This window comes from Portunus trituberculatus, chromosome 47 (assembly GCF_017591435.1).
Source record: "Portunus trituberculatus isolate SZX2019 chromosome 47, ASM1759143v1, whole genome shotgun sequence".
Lineage (NCBI taxonomy): Eukaryota > Metazoa > Arthropoda > Malacostraca > Decapoda > Portunidae > Portunus > Portunus trituberculatus.
In genome coordinates this window covers 3,086,073-3,101,072 of record NC_059301.1, presented here as the reverse complement: position 1 = coordinate 3,101,072, position 15,000 = coordinate 3,086,073, and the positions used below count along the sequence as shown (strand labels likewise).

General features: G+C 41.5%; 1 long non-coding RNA gene and 1 other non-coding gene across 2 annotated transcripts in view; one reads left to right on the top strand and one right to left on the bottom strand.

Moving 5' to 3' along the window:
• Nucleotides 1-15,000, bottom strand: part of LOC123498078 — a 156,740-nt gene that overhangs the window by 89,565 nt on the left and 52,175 nt on the right. The gene's annotated exons all lie outside the window — the stretch shown is intronic.
• Nucleotides 8,886-8,958, top strand: Trnak-cuu. The gene has a single exon. It is a non-coding gene; the product is annotated as a tRNA-Lys (tRNA).

Here is a 15,000-nt window from a genome sequence, read left to right as displayed (position 1 = left end):
TATATATATATATATATATATATATATATATATATATATATATATATATATATATATATATATATATATATATATATATATATATATATATATATATATATATATATATATATATATATATATATATATATATATATATATATATATATATATATATATATATATATATATATATATATATATATATATATATATATATATATATATATATATATATATATATATATATATATATATATATATATATATATATATATATATATATATATATATATATATATATATATATATATATATATATATATATATATATATATATATATATATATATATATATATATATATATATATATATATATATATATATATATATATATATATATATATATATATATATATATATATATATATATATATATATATATATATATATATATATATATATATATATATATATATATATATATATATATATATATATATATATATATATATATATATATATATATATATATATATATATATATATATATATATATATATATATATATATATATATATATATATATATATATATATATATATATATATATATATATATATATATATATATATATATATATATATATATATATATATATATATATATATATATATATATATATATATATATATATATATATATATATATATATATATATATATATATATATATATATATATATATATATATATATATATATATATATATATATATATATATATATATATATATATATATATATATATATATATATATATATATATATATATATATATATATATATATATATATATATATATATATATATTCATATATCCATTCTTTTACTGAGTTCATTTATTTATCGTTTTTCATCTTATCTATTTAATCGATTTTTTTTTTTTTTTTTATTTGTTGGGAAGCCGGACCTAGTCGGACTTTTTTTCCTTGTGTCTTTTGCCCTTGACTTGCTTGCCCCTAGTTCAAGTATAGGGAAACACGTAGACATCATCATCGTCATCCTCCTCACACACTCGCACCCTCTCCCCACAAGCATTTTTAGCCTCAGTGGAACACAGACCACGTCCGTCCCTTCAATAACAAGAAGCGAATCTGAGGAGCAGCAGATCTAATAACACAATAATCAACCCTTTCAAACTATCACAACTTTCCACAAAGCAGCATTGCACTCCAGGAGACACACGGAGGAAGGGGACACAGATGAGTATTTTGAGGGGGAGGCAGGATATCTTAGCACCGTCAGCCACCGTGCAACCTCATGTGGATGTTAGGAACGTGTTTGCTGGGGGTGGCGACGGGGACAGAGGGACGTATGTCATTAGATCAGCCACAGGGAGCAGGGAGGAAAGAGTCATTAATATTCGCAGCCCCACAGCCACCATCCTCATCACTGCCATTACAAACGTCAGCGTCTCCCCGCCCCCTGCCGTACTATCCTCCCATTGCTCCCCTACCTCGCCTCAAGCACTTCCTTGCTATGTTATTACAAAAAAATGCTTTCAGGTTTTCCCACTCAGTCTTCACTTTTTTTGTATTGTCCATATTGTTTCCTTTTTTGTCAATTTTTCTTTTTTTTTATTTTCTCGGATTTTGTTTCGTTCTCTCTCTCTCTCTCTCTCTCTCTCTCTCTATCTCTCTCTCTCTCTCTCTCTCTCTCTCTCTCTCTCTCTCTCTCTCTCTCTCTCTCTCTCTCTCTCTCTCTCTCTCTCTCTCTCATTCTCTCTTTATTCTCTCTCTCTCTCTCTCTCTCTCCTCATATTTGATTTTCAATCTCTCTCTCTCTCTCTCTCCTCATAGGTTTCAATCTCTCCATGCCTTTTCCTTCTCTTTTTCTTTTGCAAACGCTTCATCTACTTTTTCCATATTTTTTTTTTTTTTGTATTTGTCTTCTTAACTTTTTTATTTCAATTTATAGTTTTTTTTCTCTATCTCCACCTTTTTCTAATTTCGTTCTTTTCTATTTTTTTGTTTACTTCTTTGACAAGCACCAGCACTATCTTCTCTTTTACTCCTTTTCCTCCTCTTCCTCCTCTTCCTCCTCCTCCTCCAACATTTATTACTTCTCATTCTTCTTAGATCTTTACACCCATTTTTCATACTTCTGACATCCTTCCGTTCACTTCTACACTTTTTTTGCTTTCAATATGTGTGTGTGTTTCCACATACCACTTTCCTAATGATCCTCTTACCTTTCTCTTAATTAATCATTCATTAGATCCGTCAGTTAATTAGTCACTCTTTCAATCAGCTGTCTTGAAGAAGAGCACACTGCTATATTCCCGTACACCACATAACCTTCAACGTGCACTATGTTAGTAAGAATATGTGTAATGAAAAACTGTATTTCCCTAAAAAAGAATAAAAATACCCATTTCCTTTGTAATACCTGCTTCTAGTGACTCTTCGTTACCATATTAAGGTGTTTGAATTTAAAGGTTCGAGGCAATTTAATTTTGAAATATACACATGCAGAAAATGTGCTCTTAATGTCTTGCTTCAGTACGAGTATTGGCTGCATCACGTTTCTGTCTCTTTCTCTGTCTATGTCTCTGTCTTTCTGTCTTTCTTTCTTTGTCTCTCTGTGTTCGTCTCTGTCTCTGTCTTTCTGTCTTTGTTTCTCTGTGTCCGTCTCTGTCTCTTTCTCTGTTTCTGTCTCTGTCGCCGATGAATCATTCTCACAATGCCTTATTTGCAGCTCCCTGATAATTTCAGTGTTTTAATCATTCCCTCTTCTTCCTCTTTCTTCCCTTCTCCCTTCCTTTCCTCTGCCTCCTTCAGGCGCTCACCTGCTCTCTTTTCCCTCCCCCTCTAATTATCTTCTGCCCGTCACCTTACGAAGCAGGAATTAAGACACTTGACATATATAACCGAGCTTCCTCTCTCACGTCATTTACATGAGGCAAATTATATGCAATCGTCCGTAATGACAACACTTGGCATTACGACTCGTCCATCACCACCCACTCCCATCACCGCGCCTTTTCCACCAAGGGAGTCAGTAATCGTTGTTCAGTTTTCCCCTCTCCGCATATTGCTGCAAATTGCCCGACTTCCTACAGCCACGTGTTAATGGCGGGAACTATAATCGCTCTCTCTAAATATTATTCCGGTGTCATTATAGGTCGGGGGCTTCCTTCCCCTGCAAGTTGTCATGGACTCCCGCTCATCACCATATCCACAACTGCGGACGCGGACCGACGGACGGACGGAGGTAATTTCTTCCGCCACACTGCTCGTCCCCACCGAGAGGCGTCCCCACCAGTGGCCGGGACTAGTGCATTATATTACAGCAGCGCTGGGGGCGGAGGGCAAAGCCGCGCTGTTCACACTGGATGAGGTACTTAAGTGCATTAAAGAGGCTGATGTGTCAGGTTGAGTTTTGGTGTGTAGAAAGACAGAACCTGTCTGCAGATCGAGTTAAGGAGACCATGGCTCTTGTCTGGCGAATCGTTCACAAGCAGAGTAAAAAGGTCATGAATATGTATAAAATGCCAAACACTTCAGTTTACAGAAAAATATATTTGTAAGATAAAACGGTACAGAGGGCAACTATAATCTGTATACAGTCCGTGATTTGTATTTTGATGGTCGGTGTGACCAATTGGCTGTGAGAGTTCCAGAGCTCTCGAAAATATTCCCTACCAGGGCTGTCCTTAGCCGCCGTGACCACATAGCAGCATTAAGGCACATCACGTGGACCCTTGTGCAGCATGGAGAAGCTATGCACATGTGATTAAGGCACGGGGTGTGACGCATGCGAAAGTAGTTCAGTCATGACGTTGATGTGCCTGACAGTGGTGCTCAATGACACGCCCAAGTAATGCACATAATGAATTATATTCTTATCTGTGATTTCAATTACGATGACATGCTTGAGAGTTATGAACGTGGTGGTGAGGAACAAGACTGATGGACCGGCAGGCGAAGATCATGACGGGATCCCAGATGACAGTGACGCTCGTAACCGTAGGGTGCATGACAGTAACACACAGGCATGACCATGACTAGGGACAGAGGTGAGCATGGTAATGAGCTGTGTGTGTGTGTGTGTGTGTGTGTGTGTGTGTGTGTGTGTGTGTGTGTGTGTGTGTGTGTGTGTGATACTTGTACATTTCGTATACAGTACATGCATATTATAAACAGTATAGTACAAATAATAACAAGGTTCTCGTCTTGTATTTAGAACAAGGTAGAATTAAGCCTGAAGGGGGCAGGCGGGGTGAGCCTCCCAACACCACCCCGAACAGCTTGTGGTCGGTTCTGACAGGGGAAGTCACACAGATTCAGGATCTGCATGGTGCCCTGCAGCCACCACTCAGCGTTTTGAGAAATTCAAGATGGCGCCCAAGATGGCTGACAAAGTTGGACGCCAAAGAATATCTACATACCAAATGTTTGTTTTTTAACCGATTTTGTGATGTTATATGTTGAATATTAGGTGTCTTAAGTCAAGGAATTAATTTTCTCATAAAAAAACTGTATTTTCTTCAATCATACTCCTATATTACGATATGTTTATGGTTAGAAAAGATCAACAATAATGGCTGATAAGTTACTATTTATTTCTATTTCAGTAACTGGCAATATTCTTTTCATCTGAACACTTCATTACTTTTCCTTCTCCGACTCATCGCCAGCGTCACATTAACAACGACCAGAAATGATTCTTGTCTTCTGTGGATCTCAACACTGAAAGTAAAGCTGACATTGCATGAGCAGAAGACACAAAAATTAAGATTTCTTCTTTACAACATGAAAACCAGGTGGTGCATACCTAAGTAGATGGACACAAATGCTCAGAAAATTTATACCATGAGAGAGAGAGAGAGAGAGAGAGAGAGAGAGAGAGAGAGAGAGAGAGAGAGAGAGAGAGAGAGAGAGAGAGAGAGAGAGAGAGAGAGAGAGAGAGAGAGAGAGAGAGAGAGAGAGAGAGAGAGAGAGAGAGAGAGAGAGAGAGAGAGAGAGAGAGAGAGAGAGAGAGAGAGAGAGAGACATTCCTTAACCTTTTTTAATCCCTGTTTCTCTACCATAATCCTCCTTTCCCATTCGCCTCCCTTCCTTAGCTGACCACTTCTTCAATTCCTCTCTCTCCTCCTTCTCCTCCTCCTCATCCTCCTTCTTGTCCTCTTCCTCGTCAATCGTCTCTTTATCTCTCTATCTCCCTCGCTCCTCCATCTTACCTGGGAAACGGGATTAACAAAAGGTGTGTAAACGGGAAGAGAGGTGACACTGCCCACCCTTAATGTTCTTAATGGCGTGATGGTATCTTGAGAGGTGCTGGTACCGATGGTGGTGGTGCTGGTGGTGATAGTGGCGAGTGGAGAATGAATAAAGTAAGTCATTATTTTCCAATGTAGTTAATTTTGTTATGACTGGTAAAACTGCAGTCGGTATTATCATCCCTATAAGAACATTTCCTTAATTTTCATAACCTTACAACAGAATGAAACACACAGCTTGCATGTTTTCGTGGAGTGTCAATGCAAATGGCATACCAAGAGATAGACAGACAGACAGGCAGATAAACATACAGACAGAGGGGCAGACATACAGACAGACAGGCAGGCAGGCAGGCAGGCAGGAAGGTAGAGAGGGGCCAGAAAAAATGCAAATGGCAGACAAAGAGACAGATAGAAAGACAGACAGACAGGTAAACAGACAGACAGAGGGACAGACAGGCAGGCAGGCAGGCAGGCAGGCAGGCAGGCAGAGAGGGGCCAGAAAAAATAGAAAATCAGATAAATGATCGAAGAGAGAGAAAACAGAAAAAAACAGACAAAATAAGATATCCATCCAGTCACAGGAAATTAGGAAGGCAGACAGACAAACAAGTAAAGAGACAGAAAACCAACGGGACAAAAAGAAACAGTAAGACACATAGAAAGATACAGATAATCCAACAAACACCAAAATAAACAAGATGACAAACATACGTACGTACATATAGACAGACACACAGACAAGGAGACTGAAATTCTGACGCACAGTAATACGGACACACAGGGAGAGAGAGGAAAAAAAAAAAAAGATAAAAGAGAGACACACCAGGAGAATGGGTAGGCGTGGTCACACCCGCCCACACTCAGCGGGGGTGTGGGCAGCTGGCCAGCCTCGACACACACACACACACACACACACACACACACACACACACACACACACACACACACACACACACACACTTTCTCTCTCTCTCTCTCTCTCTCTCTCTCTCAAAAGTGACCCGTGTAAAAGTGTCAAAGTCCATTTGTGTCCCACCTCCCACTCCCCACTGACGATTTCCAGACGAGAGAGAGAGAGAGAGAGAGAGAGAGAGAGAGAGAGAGAGAGAGAGAATCACTAATGGAGATTCCTTAACCTATCAAAAGGTCGCCGACGTGTGGAAGAGAGAAGAGGAGGGAGGGAGAGGGAGAGAGAGAGAGAGAGAGGGAGAGGGGGATGGTGGGAGAAGGAGAGGAGGCGGATCTTTGTTAATCCCCAAATTCCTCTTTTGTGTTTCCTCCATTACTCCTGTTTGTTTGTCGTTTTTGTCCACCTTTTTGTGTATGTTTGTCCGTATGTCCATCCGTTTGTCTGTCTGTCTGTCTGTCTGTCTGTCTGTCTATCTTTTTCTTGTTGGAAAGTTGGAGACTGGGTCGTTAAGTATGTTTCTCTCTCTCTCTCTCTCTCTCTCTCTCTCTCTCTCTCTCTCTCTCTCTCTCTCTCTCTCTCTCTCTCTACTGATTTTTTCTTCCTGTTTGTCTCTATGTCTGTGTCTATAACTGTCTGTCTGTCTGTCTGTCTGTATGTATGTGTTTATCCTTTTACTCTATATTTCTTGTGTCTATCTCAGTCTTTGTTTGTCCGTCCTTATTTTTCTTATCTTTCTATTTCCCACCTGTGCTTATTTATCTGTTTGTTTGTCTCCTGATTTGTGTGTTTCCCTGTCTGTTTGTTTACCTCTTTTTTTATGTGTATTTAGATATTTCTATTTGTCTGTTTCGTTATAGTTTTCCTGCTCTCCCTCTCCTTCTCCCTCTCCCTCTCCCTCTCCCTCTCCCTCTCTCTCTCTCTCTCTCTCTATGTTGCGGGACATCTCTCTCTCTTTACTGTTTCGTAATGGGGAGGAAATGTGTTAATTCTCCCGCTGACTCATTTACTGTGTGATGTTGCTGATAACACTTAGGTGATGGGGATGGTGGGGTGGCGGTGGCGGTGGTGGTGGTGGTGATGATGGTGGTGGTGATGGTGGTGGTGGTGATGATGGTGGTGGTGGTGGTGGCGGTGGCGGTAGAGGTGGAGATGATGGTGGTGGTGGTGGAGATAGAGATGGTGGTGGTGGAGGTGGAGATGATGATGATGGTGGTGGTGGTGGTGGTGGCGGTGGTGGTGGCGGTTGGTGGCGGTGGAGGTGGAGATGATGGTGGTGGTGGTGGAGATAGAGATGGTGGTGGTGGAGGTGGAGATGATGATGATGGTGGTGGTGGTGGTGGTGGTGGTGGTGGTGGAGATAATGGTGGTGGAGATGGAGGTGGTGGTGGTGGAGATAATGGTGGTGGAGGTGGTGGTGGTGGTGGTGGTGGTGGTGGTGGTCGTCGTGGTGGTGGTCGTGGCGGTGGTGGTGGTGGTGGTGGTGGTGGTGGAGTTATTGGTGGTGGTTGTAATAATGTTTTTGTGGTTTTGTTTTATTTAAAGTTACTAGTTCTCTTTTTGATGCTACAGCTTTGATGGTGAAGATAATGCTAGTGATGATGAGGAACATGATTTTGGTGTTCAGACTTTGTGCTTCCGTAGTTACTGATGTTGCTACTGTGATGCTACTGCTGATGGTGACGATAGTAATGATGGTGATGATAAAAGTAAGTACGGTGGTGAAGGTGGGTGGTGTCGATGGTGGGTCTCATGGTAATGTTAGAATACTATCTGTAATAAACGCTGCCGTTGTGGCACATGATCTGGTTCGTGATATTTAGCTGAAAGAGTGAGGTGATGATGGTGGTGGTAGTGGTGGTCGTGGTGATGGTGTAGGCAGTGGTGGTGGTGGTGGTGGTGGTGGTGGTGGTGGTGGTGGTGGTGGTGGTGATGGTGATCGTAGTGATGGGGGGTGGTTGTGATCGTAGAGGTGGAGGGTGGTTGTGATCGTAGTGGTGGGGGGTGGTTGTGATCGTAGTGGTGGAGGGTGGTTGTGATCGTAGTGGTGGAGGGTGGTTGTGATCGTAGTGGTGGAGGGTGGTTGTGATCGTAGTGATAGGGGGTGGTTGTGATCGTAGTGGTAGTGGTGGTAGTGATCGTGGTGGTGGTGGTGGTGGTGTAGGCAGTGGTGGTGGTGGTGGTGGTGGTGGTGTAGGCAGTGGTGGTGGTGGTGTGAACTGGACTTCATCCAACGATGCGATTTGTTTACACCATTAAAGTATATATAATTATACAATAGCAAGGCGCCACCATGAGGAGTAAGCAGAGGGTGGGGACGACGCACCACCTCACCACACACTCGCCTGCAGCACCAGCTTTCACTTTTCCACAGGGCATCCCTACCACTCAGCACCACTCACCACGTGCTAGTCACATCGATCTACTCAGTAATAATAATGCTGCTAAGTGTGAACTGTCTTTCACAAGTATACAGTAATTTTTGGGAGTAGGTGAATATGGCAAAGTAATGCAGAACCCTTATGCCCTCTGTATCTCGTCATCCCATCAAGGTACATTTTTTGACTCAGTTATCTATACCCATAAAATTTACCCAAGTTTTTTTCTTACAAATTTCTTTTCATATATTTTTTTTTTCTGAAGACGCTATGAAAAAAAAAAAAAAAAAGATAATAGGTGATTTTATCTATAGAGTGTCATGCGAAAGTCAATAGCCCGGCTAGCTCAGTCGGTAGAGCACGAGACTCTTAATCTCGGGGTCGTGGGTTCGAGCCCCACGTTGGGCGACATCATTTTTGGCAGCGCGGCGGCAGGTCAAGCGGCTGTGCGTCTGACTTGCATAAAACTCAAGAAGCCGCTGTTTCGAAACCTGGTCACAGACGGGAGCTTTCTAGGACGACTTCCCGCTCGTAGGTCCATCCAGCCTGAAAATGGGTACCACTTAGGCAGAACCGGGAACGTAAAAGGCGGCGGAGGAAGCAACTGACCACCAACTCTGTATGACAAAGCCCAGAAAGGATGACGTAATCAGCCCTATGCCTAGTAGTAGTAGTAGTAGTAGTAGTAGTAGTAGTGGCGGCGGTGGTACGGTAGTAGTAAAAGTTGTGGTAGTAGTTAGAAATGGTGGTGGTAGTACTTGATGGTATAATTATTATTATTATTATCATTTTCATTATTATCATCATTATTATCATTATTATCATTATTATCATTATTATTACTATAAGCAGCAGCAGCAGCAGCAGCAGCAGCAGCAGCAGCAGCAGTGGTGGTGGTGGTAGTGGTAGTGGTGGTAATAGTAGTGGTAGTGGTAGCAGAAGAAGTAGTAGTGGTAGTGCTTAGTGGTAGTGGTGGTGATAGTAGTAGTAGTAGTAGTAGCAATAGTGGTAGTGGTGGTGGTGGTAGTAGTAGTAGTAGTAGTAGTAGTAGTAGTAGTAGTAGTAGTAGTAGTAGTAGTAGTAGTAGTAGTAGTAGTAGTAGTAGTAGTAGTAGTAGTGGTGGTGGTGGTGGTGGTGGTGGTGGTGGTGGTGGTGGTGGTGGTGGTGGTGGTGGTGGTGGTGGTGGTGGTGGTGGCGGTGGTAGTAAAAGTGGTATGTATGTATGATGTCTTTAGTGAGTTATATGAATATTGGGTATGATATTTATAGAGATTAATATAATTCTATCAAAAACACCACTACCATTAATAATAATTTATTAACACTAATACTCTATGTATGTAAAAGTAAAAGCATTCCGTCTATTATTCTTGCTGTAAGCCATTCTCTTTCTATTACACGTCACCTGCCTCACAATATCAGCTTTTACTCATTTCCTCTCATTATCTATCCTCTTTCTGTGCTGTTTTTCCTCCCTTCTCTTCCTCTTCTCAACTGTAGCACATTTATCTTCCAGTCATTCATCATTCCATCGTTATTGAAATCCTGTTTTTTACAAGGAAATTCGCCTTATCATCATTAATCTTACTCGTCATTTAGTTACGTTCCCCCGCCTGAAGAAAGCTAAGTGGGTCTTGTTTCTGGACCTGAGTAGCTTTCCTGGTGTGCTTCATGCCTCACTAAACACTCCCCCTTCCAACGTTTCCTACTGATCCTTACCGTCACGAGTTTAAAAATGTCTTCATTTGAGTTTATGATTCTTGTATGTATATGTCCCTCTTACTGCCTTCCTTTTAGATAAGTACGTGATAGATTTTCTTATAACCAATGTTGGAAACTATGACCAAAAAGTAAAGAAGCTGCAGAGACCATTATTTTTTTGGTGGTAAAAAACTGACTCGACGAAAAGCGTGAGAGAAAAGGAGTTACTGCTGTTATATCCATTCATACAATAGTCTTTACATGGCAAGAGACAATACATCAATCATGTGGTTTTTGTTACGTTACGGAAAATTAATCGACAAAGGGAAAGAAGACAAAGAAATTTCAGCGAGATTGTGGGATTATCTTATTATTTCATACGGTTATTCTCAAATGACGCAGAATATACATGGAGAGGGGAGTTGAACGAGCTTTATATTCATTCCTCGTTCAGTGCTGCTGACACGTAAAAGGAAGAGAACGAGAACACAAATAAAAAATGACCACCCCATCATCACTTTACACAATTCACACTTGGATTCGCTTTTGATAAACTTCCATCATCAACCGAAGACTCTATTTACTTCCACGGCATCACCCTTAACGTGATGGAAAGAAAACAAACATCAATCAGCAATACAAGAAAATAGAAAAGAAAACAACTAAAAGAAAAAAAAAAAAAAACCCGGCCATATTCACCACACTAGAGTTACAATTTATAAGAACATATACACAACTTCTATCCTTGATCATCATTCATCATTTTCCTCCTTCACTTCCTCCTCCTCCTCCTTCACCTCCTCCTAATCCTTTCTTCAAGCGTCCGGAAGCACCAGGAAGCTCCACAAAGCACCTAAGCCAATCCAATGCTGCCTAACGACCCTCAACGACCTTGCTTCCCTCGTTCCGCCCCGCCACCCATTACACCCGCCAACCACCAATTTCACTTCCATGGAAAAAAAAAAACTCCAGAGAAAAAAATTAATAGCATTACGACAAGCACGACAACAGAGATCACGTGAAGTTTTCCTTGAGCTCATTTCCTTCGTATTAGTTGCACTTCGATGTGTGTGTGTGTGTGTGTGTGAGAGAGAGAGAGAGAGAGAGAGAGAGAGAGAGAGAGAGAGAGAGAGAGAGAGAGAGAGAGAGAGAGAGAGAGAGAGAGAGAGAGAGAGAGAGAGAGAGAGAGAGAGAGAGAGAGAGAGAGAGAGAGAGAGAGAGAGAGAGAGAGAGAGAGAGAGAGAGAGAGAGAGAGAGAGAGAGAGAGAGAGAGAGAGAGAGAGAGAGAGAGAGAGAGAGAGAGAGAGAGAGAGAGAGAGAGAGAGAGAGAGAGAGAGAGAGAGTGAGAAAAATTTATCTTCATTATTATTATCACAAGTATCACAAGTAGCATTAACAGCAGCACAATCAGCAACCAGCCATAATAACAACAACAACAACAATAACAACACCAATAATAATAATGATAATACGACTCCTCATTCACTTGGAGCCAAATATAACAACCCCCCTCATAGTAGACAAACACTCCTCTCCACACACCCAGGCCTGTGTATACACCTCACCCACATCCCGCTGCGTTGAGGAGGGAAAGGAGAAAGGTTCCTCAAAGATCACCTGGAGAATACACAAGGACAGGCTAATTACAGGTGTGAGAGTCTTGACACTGATGCTAATAGAGGAAAGGAGGGAGGGGGAAGAGATGGAGAGGGAGGGAGACCAGAGGGAGGAAGGAAGGATAAATAGAGGAGGAAGAAATGACAGGAGGAGAACGAATGAGATTGATGAAAAAAGAGTAAAGGAAGAAAGAAGATATATGAGGAGTAAGAAGGAGAAATAAACCGATAGAGAAAGAAGAGGAGGAAAAATCGAAAATGGAAATACTGCAGCAAGAGGATTGTGATGCAGATAGAGAAAGGAAAAACAGGAAAAAAGAAAAGAAATGAGATAACAGAGAAGGATGAGACAGACAAATAGTAAGAGAGGACGATGAAAAAAAGGGAAGATGAATATAGAAGAGAAAACACAGAAGAAGGAATAAATTGAAGGGGATGGAAGAGGAAAAGAATAGAGAATAAAATATAAGAGAAAAAACAACACGAGGAAATCAAGGAAGGAAAAGAGAGGAGGAGGAGGAGGAGGAGGAGGAGGAGGAGGAGGAGAGGAGGAGGAGGAGGAGGAGAGAGAGGAGGAGGAGGAGGAGGAGGAGGAGGAGGAGGAGGAGGAGGAGGAGGAGGAGGAGGAGGAGGAGGAGGAGGAGGAGGAGGAGGAGGAGGAGGAGGAGGAGGAGGAGGAGGAGGATGAGACGGACAGAAAGGAGGAGGAGGAGGAGGAGGGATGAGACGGACAGAAAAGAGGAGGAGGAGGAGGAGGAGGAGGAGGAGGAGGAGGAGGAGGAGGAGGAGGAGGAGGAGGAGGAGGAGGAGGAGGAGGAGGAGGAGGAGGAGGAGGAGGGAACAGAACGGAAAAACAATACCCTGATTTGCTACGGGGCACTGGGCAGTGTTCTTGTGTTCCCGGCCTGCCTACCTCCCACGCCTCGCCCCCATCCAGAGCCCTCGCCCCTCCCCGCCCACCTCCCCTCAAATCGCCAGGCCCTCCCGACCATGACGCGTATAGGTTTTGCAGGTTATATTTTGCTCACGATTAGAGACGCCCCTCCTTTTTGCTTCCATTGAGACGCAAAAAGTTGGTGTACGTGCAGCTTGTGACGTGCAGGTATTGGTGAGGACTGTCTTTCTAGGTGGTGAGGACGGAAGGCTGAGGTGTTTGTGTCGACTTTTTTGGTGCAGAGAGGGAGTTGATGATGATTGATTGGTGATGGTGATGAAGCGGAGGATGGTGAAGATGAGTTGAAGATTGGGTAAGAAATAGAGAGGAGGGATATGCATAGATGGGACAGCGAGGAGGAGGAAGAAAAGGCAAATAAAGTAAGGGAACGGAAAATATTAGTGATAAAAGGAGAGTGAATGGCCAAAAATTAAAAGGTACGTTTGGTGATAATGGTGAAGAGAAAAGGTGATGAAGAGAAAATAAAATACAAGTCAACAAACACATCTCAGTCACTTTCCAATTAAAAAAAAAAAATGTAGAAACCGTAAAAGACGTCAAAATATTTATAACCATCAAATCCAACTCACTTTTTTTGATGTCCTATTTACCTGAAGTCTTTACACCCCAACCCACAACCCACAACCCACAACCATCACCTCCGCACAACTTCTACCATGACATCTCCCCTTACTCCCTGACACCCCCCTCCCGTTCACGAGCACCTCCCCCTCACCACCTCTTTGTATTTCCTCTTCACACCTCTTCCCTCATTTCCTCTGCTCTTATCGTCCGGGTCTCCAGTAAAAAGAGTAAGGTGAGAGAGATCATGATGGGTCCCGGGGCCGCCATTAGCACCATTACTGGCCAATCACACACTAAAACACTGCATCCGCTCGTCGCCTTCACCGAGTTTTTATTAGTTTTTTTTTATTGTATTCCTGTTCTGAGTCAGCGAAATTAATATTATGAACTCGCCCGTCTGTTCCTCGGGTTCATTTTTGGGTTGTCTGTCCGTTCGTCTGTCTGTCTTTTTGTTAGTCCTTTTCTTCATGGTTTTTTTTTTTATATCTTTATTTATCCATGTTTCTTTGTGTGTTTTTATCCTATTTACTCCTTTGTCCATGTCTACGTGTTTATTAGTCTCTCTCTCTCTCTCTCTCTCTCTCTCTCTCTCTCTCTCTCTCTCTCTCTCTCTCTCTCAATTAAAGTTTCTTACCATAACTAAGTTTGTAGTGTGTGTGTGTGTGTGTGTGTGTGTGTGTGTGTGTGTGTGTGTGTGTGTGTGTGTGTGTGTGTGTGTGTGTGTGTGTGTGTTTTCCCGTCTGTCTGTATGTCTGTTCCTCTGTCTGTTTGTCATATCTGAGTGGATCAAAAAGAATAGAAATATCGTTCCCTTGACTATTTCTGAATGTGAGTCAATTACGTAATTTTCTCTCGCAAGCTTTTGTGTTAACGCTGAATTTATGAGTTGATTTTCTGAGCTTATTTACATATTCAATTGCTCTTCATATAAAAATCTCGAAAATATATGTGTATTATTTTAATTCTAAGACCAGACTTAGCATCATTTTTCCCTTTATTCAAAAAAGGAAGGAGAGAGATAGACAGAGATAGACAGAGAGAGACAGAGAGACAGAGAGACAGTGTGTGTGTGTGTGTGTGTGTGTGTGTGTGTGTGTGTGTGTGTGTGTGTGTGTGTGTGTGTGTGTGTGTGTGTGTGTGTGTGTGTGTGTGTGTGTGTGTGTGTGTGTGTGTGTGTGTGTGTGTGTGTGTGTGTGTGTGTGTGTGTGTGTGTGTGTGTGTGTGTGTGTGTGTGTGTGTGTGTGTGTGTGTGTGTGTGTGTGTGTGTGTGTGTGTGTGTGTGTGTGTGTGTGTGTGTGTGTGTGTGTGTGTGTGTGTGTGTGTGTGTGTGTGTGTGTGTGTGTGTGTGTGTGTGTGTGTGTGTGTAATTCCTTAAAGTTTTGTGGTGTAAATAGAAGAATACTTCAAAGGAGTATAGTACATGAAGTGCATCCTGACCACCTCATCAAAAATGCAATCTATCTTATAACCTAATCAAGTATTCACATTTTCAAAGGCACATTCCCAATAAACTTTACTATGGAACCAAGTAGAATCATCTCAATTTTTACTTTTCTTTTTTCACTTAAGTATTATATATTTACTGATTTCTTGAGTGGATTTCTTTTTCATCTC